General features: G+C 30.3%; 1 long non-coding RNA gene across 3 annotated transcripts; it reads left to right on the top strand.

The window, feature by feature from the left end:
• Positions 1-4,346: 4,346 nt before the first annotated feature.
• LOC122585256 lies at positions 4,347-8,963 on the top strand. 3 transcript variants are annotated; one of them, XR_006321675.1, is made up of 8 exons: positions 4,347-4,478; positions 4,665-4,701; positions 4,989-5,108; positions 5,606-5,699; positions 6,177-6,264; positions 6,932-6,997; positions 8,400-8,475; positions 8,631-8,963. It is a non-coding gene; the product is annotated as an uncharacterized LOC122585256 (long non-coding RNA). The 3 variants fall into 3 exon arrangements; XR_006321676.1 differs by having other exon boundaries at positions 4,979-5,108; positions 8,362-8,475; XR_006321677.1 differs by lacking the exon at positions 4,665-4,701 and having other exon boundaries at positions 8,362-8,475.
• The last annotated feature ends 3,621 nt before the right edge of the window (positions 8,964-12,584 follow it).

The raw sequence follows: 12,584 nt of genomic DNA, 5'->3' as shown, positions 1-12,584 counted from the left end.
TAACTTTTTTGGAGAGAAATGTAGTGGAATTGTCACTTTACATTAAGGATCAAATTGTATGTCTTTGAGTTCTGTTGTAACAAGACGACTACATGATACATGTTCTAGATGTAGATCATTTAGTGGCAACAAAAGGCAAATTACTAGAATTACTAGAAGAAAAACATATTACTAAATTCTTAATGATAATTTAAAGTATAGCTTAATAGCTTAAGTCCTTCTATCTTTTTAAGTTCATATTTTGTCAAGCTTTTGGTAAAATCTATTTCTGTTCAACCATATGTTTATATGTTACTAAACTATTTACATAGTTCACATCACGTAATTCTAATAAAATATGTTCGCTATCGTTTCTTCATATATAAAGTGTATTATATAGTTTTTTACACAGCTCGCGCATCGCGCGAGTCAAAAACCTATATACATATACCCTTTAAATTTAATTTACACTTTTTGGGTTTCCATCACAAATGTACACTTTTTTCCCAATATTTTTAATCAATAAATAAAAAATACTAGCTTATATATATATATAATAGAATAATAGTTAATATTATATTTTTAATATATTATTATACTAATAGCTAGTATGAATTAAACCACTAGAAAAAATGAAGTTACATTAGTCGTCGATTAAAAACTAACAGAGGTTAACTCAGCAATATCCATGGACATTAAAAACTAACAGAGGTTAACGTAGGTTTAGCGTTAAAAACTAATGATATTGCCTTTATTAAAAAAAATTTAGAAACGTAATCCTTTTAATAGACGAAAACTAAATAGGTTTTCCTTTATTAGGAATTTTGGGTAAATAGGTTTCCCTTTTATGGATTTTTCCTTAATAACTAATATCATATAAAAAAACACAACATATTTTAATTGAAATATTGAGATACGTTTCATTTAATATATATATATATATATATCAAGTTTCTATTAATAAAAATAGTAAGCTATATTTTAAATCATAATAAAGTAAAATTGAATATTAATAATGTCTTAACACACTATATCTACAAAATATTATATATATATATATATATATATATATATATATAATGTTCGGTTTAGTCAAATTATCAACGACAATGTTAAGAAGGTCGAGTTTAGCTTAGGTGAGTGACAACTTTGGGAACATCAACCTTTAACATTGATCTGCAATTTTGGAGCATGTGGTGACCGAGAAGTTGCGGCGCTCTATTAAACAAAAGAAAATAAATTATCGAAATTAATGATATATAATTTAGCTTGTACATATGCGTGACTATTGTGATTACTATTATAAAAGAATTTGAAAAAAAAATAATGTTTTTACATACAACTATATTATCAATGTACTGTACATTTACCAAAAAAAATAAAATTCCAACCTCTTTTTTTTTTTCCTATTCTATTAAAAATCAAAACAACTCGAAATTTTTACTCTACCAATGTAGAGCTCAAGACTAATGTTTCCAACCAAGTGATATACTTTTAAATAAGAGACTTATGACAACAAAGTCAATATTTGTATGTATTCTTTAATTATTAATCCTTTGCAGTAACAAAAATACAAATATACCCTTAAAAAATTTTACATTGTACAAAAATTGGAGTTGAACTTCATCCATAGTTATATTTCATAAATTTTGCAAAGTTATTATAAAATAAAATCTAAACTCAATACTAATGCGTTGCATATGATGGATTCTAACTCGACAATTCAAAATATTTAGGATATATTATTTTTCTTTATTTCGATTAACAAATATCACAATTTCTTTCTTTTTTTTCTTGTGGAAGGGGTAAGTGAGAAGGGGGGAGGGGGGTCGAACTCGAAAAATGAAATGTAATGAATTGACTGGAAGACAATCGTCAGGTAAAAAAGTGGGTGATTTAGGTTTTGGTGGTCTGGAGGCTCAAGATTTAGCATTGATATGTACAAATGAATATGACATGTGGTTCAAAACTTGGATGCTATGAGGTTTAAAATCATCCATGTGATTCATGGAAATGAGTTTACGTTTCTATGTAAAACAAATGGTAATAATATATGGGAAAAAATATATTCCTCGTTCTCTGAGACACTCGATTGCTAGCCCCCTTAAGATGTTATTAAAGATTAGTTGGGAGTGAAAATAAGACAAGATTCTGGAATGATCATTGGCTTAATGGTGACAATCTTGCAACTCGGTTTACAAGGTTGTATGCCTTGACACATCATCTAAAGAATGTGTCATGTGTGATATTTTTTATGATATGACATGAAAATCCGAATAACATCGAGATATTTGTGATGACATGGATAAACAATAATTTTTGGTATTCAATAATTTATTGAATCAGTAAGACTTAATGAACAACATAATAATTTTTTGTGAAATTATCAAGGTAAAAATAAAATGTTAATAAAGTGAAATTGAATACTTTAATTCGTTAATTATTACTTATGAAAATTATATTTTTAATATATATAAGTATAAAAAAATATTTACACGCATATTACGCGGGACAATAATATAGTTTTATATAGTAACTAGGTCTTTTACCCCGCGCGATGCGCAGTTGTTTAAAAATATAGTTCAATTAAGTGTTGACTAAAACTATATATATATACGCTAACAATTATTAACAAATTGTTTTTCTGCTTTAATAGTATATATAAACTCAGTCTATTTATTATTTATGTTGTTAATTATTAATTGAAACCAAATATTTTATTTACAAAAACGAAAGATTTTTCACTAACACCTTTGATTAACAACCATCATGAGATTTGCCATTAAAAATGGTCATCCAGAATCTAAGAAAAAAAATATTGTAGTTGAGGAACAATAACAATAAAACAAAGAAAAGATAAATCTTACTGTAATTAAGTTGTGCCATAACTAATAAATTAAAAAAATAAAAAAGACATGCAATAGAACACATGAAATATAACAATCGGTTAACTTGCATATTGAAAGTAGTGAAAAACAAAATTAAAGAGAAAACCTAAGAATTTTATATAATTGTGTCGATGGGCATTAAGAAGCATATTTGTATAGAAATAAACAATATATTTACCACAAGTAATGTGTGTATTTTTGGAAAAAAAAATCAAAAAATATATTTAATATTTTTTATAAATATAAATAAATGAAAATATAAAAAAATATATTGTAAAAAAAATATGAGGATGCCACCTATTGTAAAAAAATATGGGAATGACACCTAGGATAAATCCTATGTGGCAATATTTAAGAGTAACTTTATAATAAGGAGGATGTCTTAAAATGGTTGGATAATTAATGTTTTATTAATTAGATAGATATTATATTATTACGTATTATGATAATAAATTTAACATTTTATACAAGTTTTTAATTTGTTATGTAATGAATAAAACTCCTTAATTTTTATGAAACATGTAAAAAATAACACTTGTTGATACACGTACAACATACAACAAACCCATATATATAACAATGAAACAAATTCGTCATTGCTCCTATATTTTTCATAAGGTCTTTTTTTTTTCATTATGGGGTCTTTTCCCCATCTTCACTATCATGTCAAATTTTCTTTATTCAACTAAATGGATACCCGCACGATGCAGCGACGGTGGGCGGAAGTGACAACAATTGATGGTAGTAATTTTCATATCAACGTTAACAAAATTACGGGTTACAAAAGAGGAACAGTGGTTAGAGCGTGTCTAATTTTAGGGTGGAGAAAGTATTATGAGAATAAAAAATGTCCAAAGACAAATAAGATATTTTAAAAACAAAAATAATTAATAGGGAGAAATTTGCTTTATTAGGTAGTATTGATACATATCTACAAACATTCTCTCCCTATTTTTTTTCCCCATCTCATCTTCAATTAAAAAGTTATAAACCGTCACATATGCAGTCCTTCTGGCCCCACACACTCTCATTTTGCTTCTCTTTAATTTGGATGCGTCATGACGATGACCACTCAAGATGAAGTGGTGCTTATCCCTATATAATATAAAAGTTAAGTAATGATTTAATCTTAAAACTAAATTATCACTCATGTTAATGATTTTTATTATGTAGTTTAGTATTTTGATCTTCAATCCATGTCAACGTGTATTCAATTCATACAATAACAACTGTATCTAATCTTTGTGCGGTGTACAGAGGAGGTGAGTTATAGACAGTCTTATCTCTACCTAAAGATAGAGATTGCTTCCATAAGAATCTCCGGCCAAGAAGATATAAAAGCCGTAAAAAGGTGTCGAGAACATGATAAGACGATATACATGTTAGCTGGGTCCGCTAGATGTAGCTACTTTAAGAGCAGGGAAGAGTAGCAATCATATAGCCTAACAATACCTTAGCACAGTAAAAAACTCTAACAACTAAATAAAACATAAAATGTAGGAACATGATAACTAAATCTTTCGGAACCATGGTGGTTCATATTCCTGCAATTAAAGGCCACTCCTCCAGCCAACCACTATTCTTCCGGCCAGCCACCCACTGGTTCCACCGGTCTCTTCTTCCTCTCTCTTTTTTATGTTATTTTCATATTTTTGATATATTGTTTTTTACCTTTCTGTTCCATGTTTCTGCATTATTGATTATGTTTTTGAATCAAATTTCTTATTTTTGTTTATCAATCAACAAAAAGGAATTTTTTTTCTCTTTTTTTTTTTTTTTTCTTTTTTTGTTTTACAGGTTTTTAAAGGATGATAGTAATCAATAAGGACATAAGGTTAGTGTACTTTTATGTATTATTTTTTGTATGGTTTTGTATTTTGGGGTTTATGGAGTGGATTCTGTACAGATTAGTTGTACTATGGGTGTGCACGAAAGATGTTTAATGCCTGAAAGAAAACTTAAAATTTATTGTTAGATATGCTTCATAATCAGACTCTATTGTTGTTGTGTTGCTGCTGACTTTTCATTATTTGGTTTTGATTGTTTTTGTTTCCCTTTACATAATCAAATTCTCATGTTTAACGCTAGAAGTTTGTACACACTGATAATAGTTAAATGCAGTGGGATCCTTGGCTTATCAGAAAAGGCTGGTTCAAGCTTTGGTTTGGTTCGCGTACTATCATTTCAACCACAAATGATAGATGCTGTGACTGTAAGGCTTCTCCAGCTTTATGCTTGATCGTAAGTGACTCATTTTTGTTTTTTTAACTTATTGCTACATATGCTATGTCTTCAGTTGCATATTGTCCTAGCATGGGCTGATTGTGATGTTTTATACTGAACTACTAAATTACTTAACTAAATAGCTAATATCACATAAGTTCAATTCATGGGTATGTATATCGAAAGCTCAAGCCTATTTGTTTTTTAGAACCATTTACTTTTTTCCCGTTGAATGGTGAATGGCAGAGCCAGAGTTATATATGATGTCTATCTAACCTATTTCCCTTATACATTTAGAGATTTTTTACTATATCAGGGGGTGGGTGAGTTGGTCAATAGTTCAGAACAAAAAATTTTAATGTCAAGTAAGGTCGATTTTGTTTGTGAGTTGCTCTTTTGCTGTTTTTATATATCGAGTTTTACCATATTAAGTGATATGGGATTAGTAAATATTCAATCTATCACAAATTGAGCTATAAGTCTTAGTTTTTTATAATGTCACGGTTTAAATGCAGCTATATCACCACCTGTATCAACAGAATCCATAGTGCTTAACTTAGAGAAGCTAAAGCTATCATCGTTGGAAGTTCATTCAACTTCAGCATTCAGGTATTGTTGACAGGCGGTGGTCATCCTCCTCCTCCTCCTCATCATCGATATCAACAACTGGACTTGATATCAAAAAGTTCCAGCTACCATTTTAAGAATCTCATACTAATTCTATTGCTGGGAGTAGACCTTGGGTGTATTTTGGTGCAGTAAGTCAATGTTCGTTTAGTCCGGTTCAAAGCTGAAACCAAACAGGTTTTTGATTTTTTTAAACTCAAAATAATGTTCACGTTCTTATATTTTAGTTTGAAACCAACTTAAATCTATACTTGGTTCGTTATCCCGTTTGGACCAAACTTGGTTTAGACCGCAATTATATGAACATGATGCACCTAGCATATGAAGTGTACTAACACCATCTATTGACTTACGTGAGTGATTTCTACCCTTTAAAAGTTAAAAAACAATAATTTGAGGTATAGAATGTTGGAAATCTTAATTCTTGATGAAAGTACTGTTGCTGCTTTGCCTTTGTAGGTACTTTTCATGAGGTCAAAAAGGAACAGTTAAGGAGTTAAGGAGTACTAAAGAGTCTCTTTTCAAGAAATTTCAGATTTCGTTAATGGTAATGTTATTATTTCAAATTAATTTGTTTCAAGAAATATTAAAATTTTGGTATTGATGCTACTGCTATTTTTTGGCATTTTTATTCTTTATTGTTGTATGGGGATGAAAAAACAATGTAAGGTCATAATGCATAATATATCAATCAAGAAGGTCTTGATTTTTTGGTTGAAAGAAAGAAAGGAACAATGACAGACTATTGAAGAGGCGAGTTACCTTGAGTAGAATAACACTTTATGTCATTAAGAGATAGAGAATAAAACATCTTGATTTTGGTCTTGAATTGTTAGACTTTATTACTTAAGGCGTTTATCACATATAAAGATTCAGTAACTTACATGAGGCCCTTCAGTTGTATCTCTAAGACTTACATGCTAAACAATGGCTTTCCCAATCTCTTTGAAGTTCATCCATCACCAAAATAGAATTACGGATCACCGGAATAGAATTACGGATGTACACATGACTCCAGGTCATTTTTAGGGGATTTGAGTGCAATGGATGTGATACTAAAGTGAGTGTGTAAGGTGCATGCGGGATTTGAGGGAAAAAAACACTTCGTTTGACATCCTAGATTTCTATAGCATAATCTTCTTTTCCTGTATTAGGGATCATCATTACAAACTTTGTAGACCATGTCGTATTCATTGTATTTATACGATTTGTAGTTGGCCTCTGTTACCAGGAGACCAAGGGAGGTGATTATAATTATTGAGGTGTCGAACTCTCTGAAGGTCAGTGACTATTTCTTTGTCTTTAGGTTTTGAACCGTATATATTCCGTAATTAAAATTAAACCAAGTTTATGTTCTCTATAGTAAAAGTAGCCTTTATCATTGACCTGGGTTTCTTTCCATTCTCTATTAGACAGCTGACACCTGAAGCCAACCTCCAACATATATTGGTAAAACCTCCACCTAAACCATAAGACCCAAACCGATGTTTTGGCCCACCTTACATGCTATTCTTAAGAAGACAACAACCACCATTGGAAGACCTTATTTACAACATGACTTACCAAAAAGAAAAACGATTGATATGCCTAAAACATATGCCTGAAGATATGTCCAATAGATTAGATGTCTGACACATGTATCGTGCGTTTTTTCTCTTTTAATCCTTACCACTTATCATGCAATGTGTCATGATCTTATCATTAGGCATACTTTTAGACATACCAATTAGGCCTATTTATCATTATCCTTTTCCTTGAAGTTTTTGTTTCCCCGGGGATACAAAGAAAACCGTTCAACGAAGAGTATCTTATTTTTAGCATGAATGGTAACATTGTCTGCCTTTCCACAGCCTACTGCAAATCTGCTTAGTTCTACAAAATAAGTTGAACACTTGAACGTCTTAGTGTGCCGATATTATGGAGGAATTGTCTATTCCATCAAAACATCAAATGATTTTTGTCCATAATAGGCAATAGGTTTACCTTGATTTTACTCCAGCATGTGTAGATTTACCTCTTATCAAACTTCTATCAAAGCTGTTGAGACATACGTTACTTGCTCAGATTGATTTTTCCATAGAAATACACTTTTGGGGTTTGAAACTTACAAGTTTCGGGTCTGGCCCTTATTGTGTCTTGAGGTCAAACTTTTGTAATAATTTAAGTGTTGCTCTACCTAAGGACAAATCTATTTCATGAGTCGAAGACTAAAGCTTGACACTTGTTGTGTTTTGCAAAAGCTTGACACATGTTGTGCTCTTTGGCAACAACAGATAATGTTTTGTATCTAGAGTTCTAGACCAATTAAAGTTTTGTGTACTAAACCTGTACTTACGTTGAGGTATATCTTATGATATGACTTTTGTTTATTAGTCTTTTTTTTAAAGTGATATCTATATTCATTTTAGCCTAAATAGAATCTCTTTTTGTCTCCGGGTTCCTGCCTGGGTTGATGAGGAACACTTTATACCCAAAAGTTTTAAATTTCTAAATTAAGATATCAAATATGAAATATGACAATTATGGATATCTAAATTTTATATTAGTTGGGTTATATCTAATTCTCTTAATGAAATGATTTGGCAATTTTATGCTTCGAGGGACTTCTGGCTTTTTAGACCCACTAGAGTTATAAACGTAACAGGTTAAATTTGCGATATGTGCAAATGTTACATATGTCAGATTAGTCACAAGGAGAATGGCTTGAGGACAGTGACAATGAAGAAAATATGTACATGGATTGAATCATGGGAAAAAGGTAAATGATGACCATCTATTAAAAGACCTGAAACCACCTTGCTTTGAACAAGTCACTTACTCACTTTGTTGATTAGTGCTATATTAATACATCTACATTTAGAGTATATTCAAACATGATTTTGTTTGTATAACATTTATCTTGCAAAAATGCAGAAGCTAACATTAAGACATGAAGCCAATAGATACAAACACGGCTGTTGAAGTCAAGCTATACCGTAAGTATAGGAGATTGTGGCACATTATTAGTCAAATATGTAGATGTATGTCAAAAATCACAAGAGACTTCATGTCTGGCAGCTACATGCCTAAATGTATACATTCCATTCTATAAAGTGCGTAAGGCCCATGTTTTATGTGTAGATGAATCTTGTGGTATGAGGTGCTATAGATGTATAAAGACCCTGTTTTATGCACAAATTTGATGATTGAGATGTATATCAATTGTTGAATGATGTAATAAGTATTATTTCGTTGCACTCTTACTTACATTCTATGTATGTATTAGGCTTGCTAGATGCATTATAGGGTAAGGCCCAAATTAATTAAAATAGCCCGTTTCTATTGGACCCACCATTTTCTTGTTTAGTTGTTCACATTAGCGAGTAGTGACCCATTCAAATGAATATCGAAACCTTGCACGACGCTTACTCATAAGTCATAACAGCATGTTAATTAAGTATGGTCGTGTGGATTCCATATATTCAAGTCTATAAGTTTCAGCTTATGATATTAATAAGTTTATACACATAAGTTTTATTGGCTCAAAGTTTTAACAGTTTATTGAAAAAAAAGTTCTTATGAAGTTATAGATAAGTTAAAGCAACTTTTGAATAATAGTTGAAACATCTATCCACATTTTGAGTTTTATTTTTGTCTTTAACCATATGACTACATTGTATTTTCACATGGATTTGACCCTAGATAATAAAGTTAAGTTAATTCAATGAGTTTGGTGGCAAGGATAAGAAAGTTAGCACTAACAAAATTAATAAGTAACTATGATTTAGAATTTATATATTTAATAAACTTTACTCACTAATTCCTGTCTGCATTTTAGGGTTCACCAATGAATGCTACCACCATATATTATTGATTACTTTCACACCTGAAATTATTAGCCCTGAACAAATTCCATAGTGTGTGGTACTAATTGTTTGATAAATGCATCTTCTTTATTTGTATATATAGATTTTTATGAGAAAATGATGCATGTAGCAGTATCAATATTGTGTTGTCCTCTCACATTTAAGTTTATTACGTGAGTAAATAAAAAGAAAAAAACTTAAAGTTGAATGGTAGAAATAAACTGCAAACTTTCATTACCAATACGAATCGGAGATAAAAGGTTCTCTCCGATTTACCCTTTATTACTGTTAATACTTTTGAGTATCTACTAATAAACTAAAACAAGATTAAGATGTTCTTTAACCGATACGTGGCGTAATCCTTGAGCGACATGTGTCATTTTAATTTATTTATTTTATTAAGTTAGCCCTTTTAATTGTATATGGATTCAATTTCCTTATTAGACTTAGAATTAAACTCTAACTCTTGGCTTATAAATACAAACACATTATAACCTTATTTGATTGATCGTTTTTTCACTAATAAAATTGTTTATTTTTCCATTTCAATTCTTCAACTCCTATTACTTATATTACATATAATAAGTTATTAACATGAAGACTTTAAAAATTTGAGTTTTAATATAATTTAGCTTCGATCAATGGTTTACTTTAACCACAATATATATCATACTCATGAATCATGTACGTGGCATATTTGAATTTCTTTATGATACTATCTATATAATTAGCGTACATTGTACGGGTATTAGGACTAGTTATACTACTTACAAAACAAAGAAAATTTAAAGTTTGCTCTCGTTTTCCTCTCGTATGTATAGTACTTATTTTTAATACTTTTCGTATCATCATTAAGATATGTCATTCAAATAGTTAAAGACAAATTCTAATAAAGTAACTTTCATGATCTAGACTTATATCAAAGTTGTCATTAAAAGAGTTAAAATTTATGTAATGGATTTTATGACCTTATATGATTATGAAAGGTTTTTAGTAGTGGAATGCTCATAGATTAGTAGTATTAGCATGTAACTAAATGGGAATATGGGATGAACTAATTAACATGCCGTTTTTTTTATTTGAAAAAATTTTTTGGGATGAGATGTAGATAATTATATATGCGTAATAATTCAGGCACATTCACGAATTAAGCCATATCTACCGAAAACAAAGATAAACAAAAAAGAAGAGGAATTTTATGTTGTGGTCAAAGTGTTTTTTTTCAATTGATGTATTGTGTGAATGATGCCAACTTTTTTTTTTTTTTTTTCAAAGTTCTTTCATTCAGTTGATATATGTTGTGAGTGCACGATTCGATGAATACAATCAACAAATCTATCCAAACTAGATTATGAACTGTTATAAGAGTATTATTTTAGCCTCGCATGATAACTCACTACGCCCTATTAATTGTTAGTGTTTTTCTCAAGTTGAGATGTTGATCAATACACAAACACAAACAGTTCATTTTATTTGTTCAACGCTTGACCTAAAAGAATATTGCTTTTGCATCTCCTGGTAATATTAATTCTGCTCAATGTGCATATACAAATTAAGTAATTGAGCAGCATTGTAACTACTTAACATATGGGAACATACACTATTATCAACTACTTTAGACTGTTTAAGACCTATGTAAAGGCAAAAGCTATGAAAAATGTAGGTCTTACTAGTTTAAGTACGTTACACCAACAAGTTGAACAAATTAATAAAAGGTTCGTTAATTATACTAGTTCGGTTTGTACATGCATGATATCTTGGAAGAACGAAGAATAACTTTTCAAACTTGTCTAACCCGGCCAGTTGTAGTAAGTTCATCAATGAGCTCGATCTGATAAATTTAAAATAGTTCACTCTACAATCCTCAACTCGTATATATACCTTTAAGCTTAATTTGAATTCTCTTGATCTTAAGTACATCATCACAATTACATAAAAATGACACTAAATCACCTCAAAGATAATAAAGATATGTCTAAACAAACCAAAAGCAAAGCTTGATACGTAATAAAAATATATTACAAAGAGGAAATTAATGCCAAATTCACTCGATCTCCATGTCTTCGACATTAAGCAGATGGAATCAAACAACCTAAGATTCTTGATTGTCACACGTACACACAAGGTTTATTTTTGTTCGCAACAATCACAAACACTAATTTACACTTGGCAATCACGTCCATAAAACTTACGAGTCTTTCAAGAAGGGATTTTATTACCACATTCAGACTGTTTAGCACAAGGAAAGTAGTGGTGATTGTCAATGGACGATCCTTTGTCCTGTCCATCACTCTCTTTCATGCCACTAGTACCATCCCCTCTTTTAGCAGCCTGCATCATCATAGTTGCTTCTGTAGGATCGAGATGAGGATCGTTGTTCTTGCCCTGGCTCCAATCACGACCTTTATAGCTTTTTGAGTCGGCTATGAACTTACGCTCTTCTCGATTTGGCCTACTTGCTTTGGCTTCAAGAGTTATCGCTAGGAGAACTATTGCTACAAGTATAACATATGTGTTTTTCATTTTATACTCCTCTTATCCTGAAAATTAAGATGAACACGCACAATGACATAAACTACTAGTGAAGTTTTTTATTTATCGATACACTACACACATATAATGTTTTTTAACAACTTTGCTTAGAAATTGATGATAAACACATATAAGTGCAAGTATTTTGAAAATCGATGAGTATGGTAGCTAGATCGAATGAATAAAATTCTAAAACTTGTGAACCCGAACTTATGAAATCCGGATGTAAAAAATATACTATAAGTTATGATTAAATATTGAAGAAATTATAAACAGAGTTATTTTAATGGACATGTATAAATGTTACTTCAATATATACTAAAGATAACCATCTAGCTAGGAGAAAACATGCATAAATTTAAAGTACAAATTATGCATATATCTTAACAAATTAAACGTACATAAACCAAAATCAATGGTTCTCATCATTTTCCTAAAAATATAGTGGTAAGTTTTAGCAAGAAAAATAAGTTACAAAAGGAAATTAGGG

The sequence above is a fragment of the Erigeron canadensis genome, chromosome 1 (genome assembly GCF_010389155.1).
Source record: "Erigeron canadensis isolate Cc75 chromosome 1, C_canadensis_v1, whole genome shotgun sequence".
NCBI lineage: Eukaryota > Viridiplantae > Streptophyta > Magnoliopsida > Asterales > Asteraceae > Erigeron > Erigeron canadensis.
The sequence above is the reverse complement of the archived record's forward strand: the minus strand, read 5'-3'. Positions and strand labels throughout refer to the sequence as shown.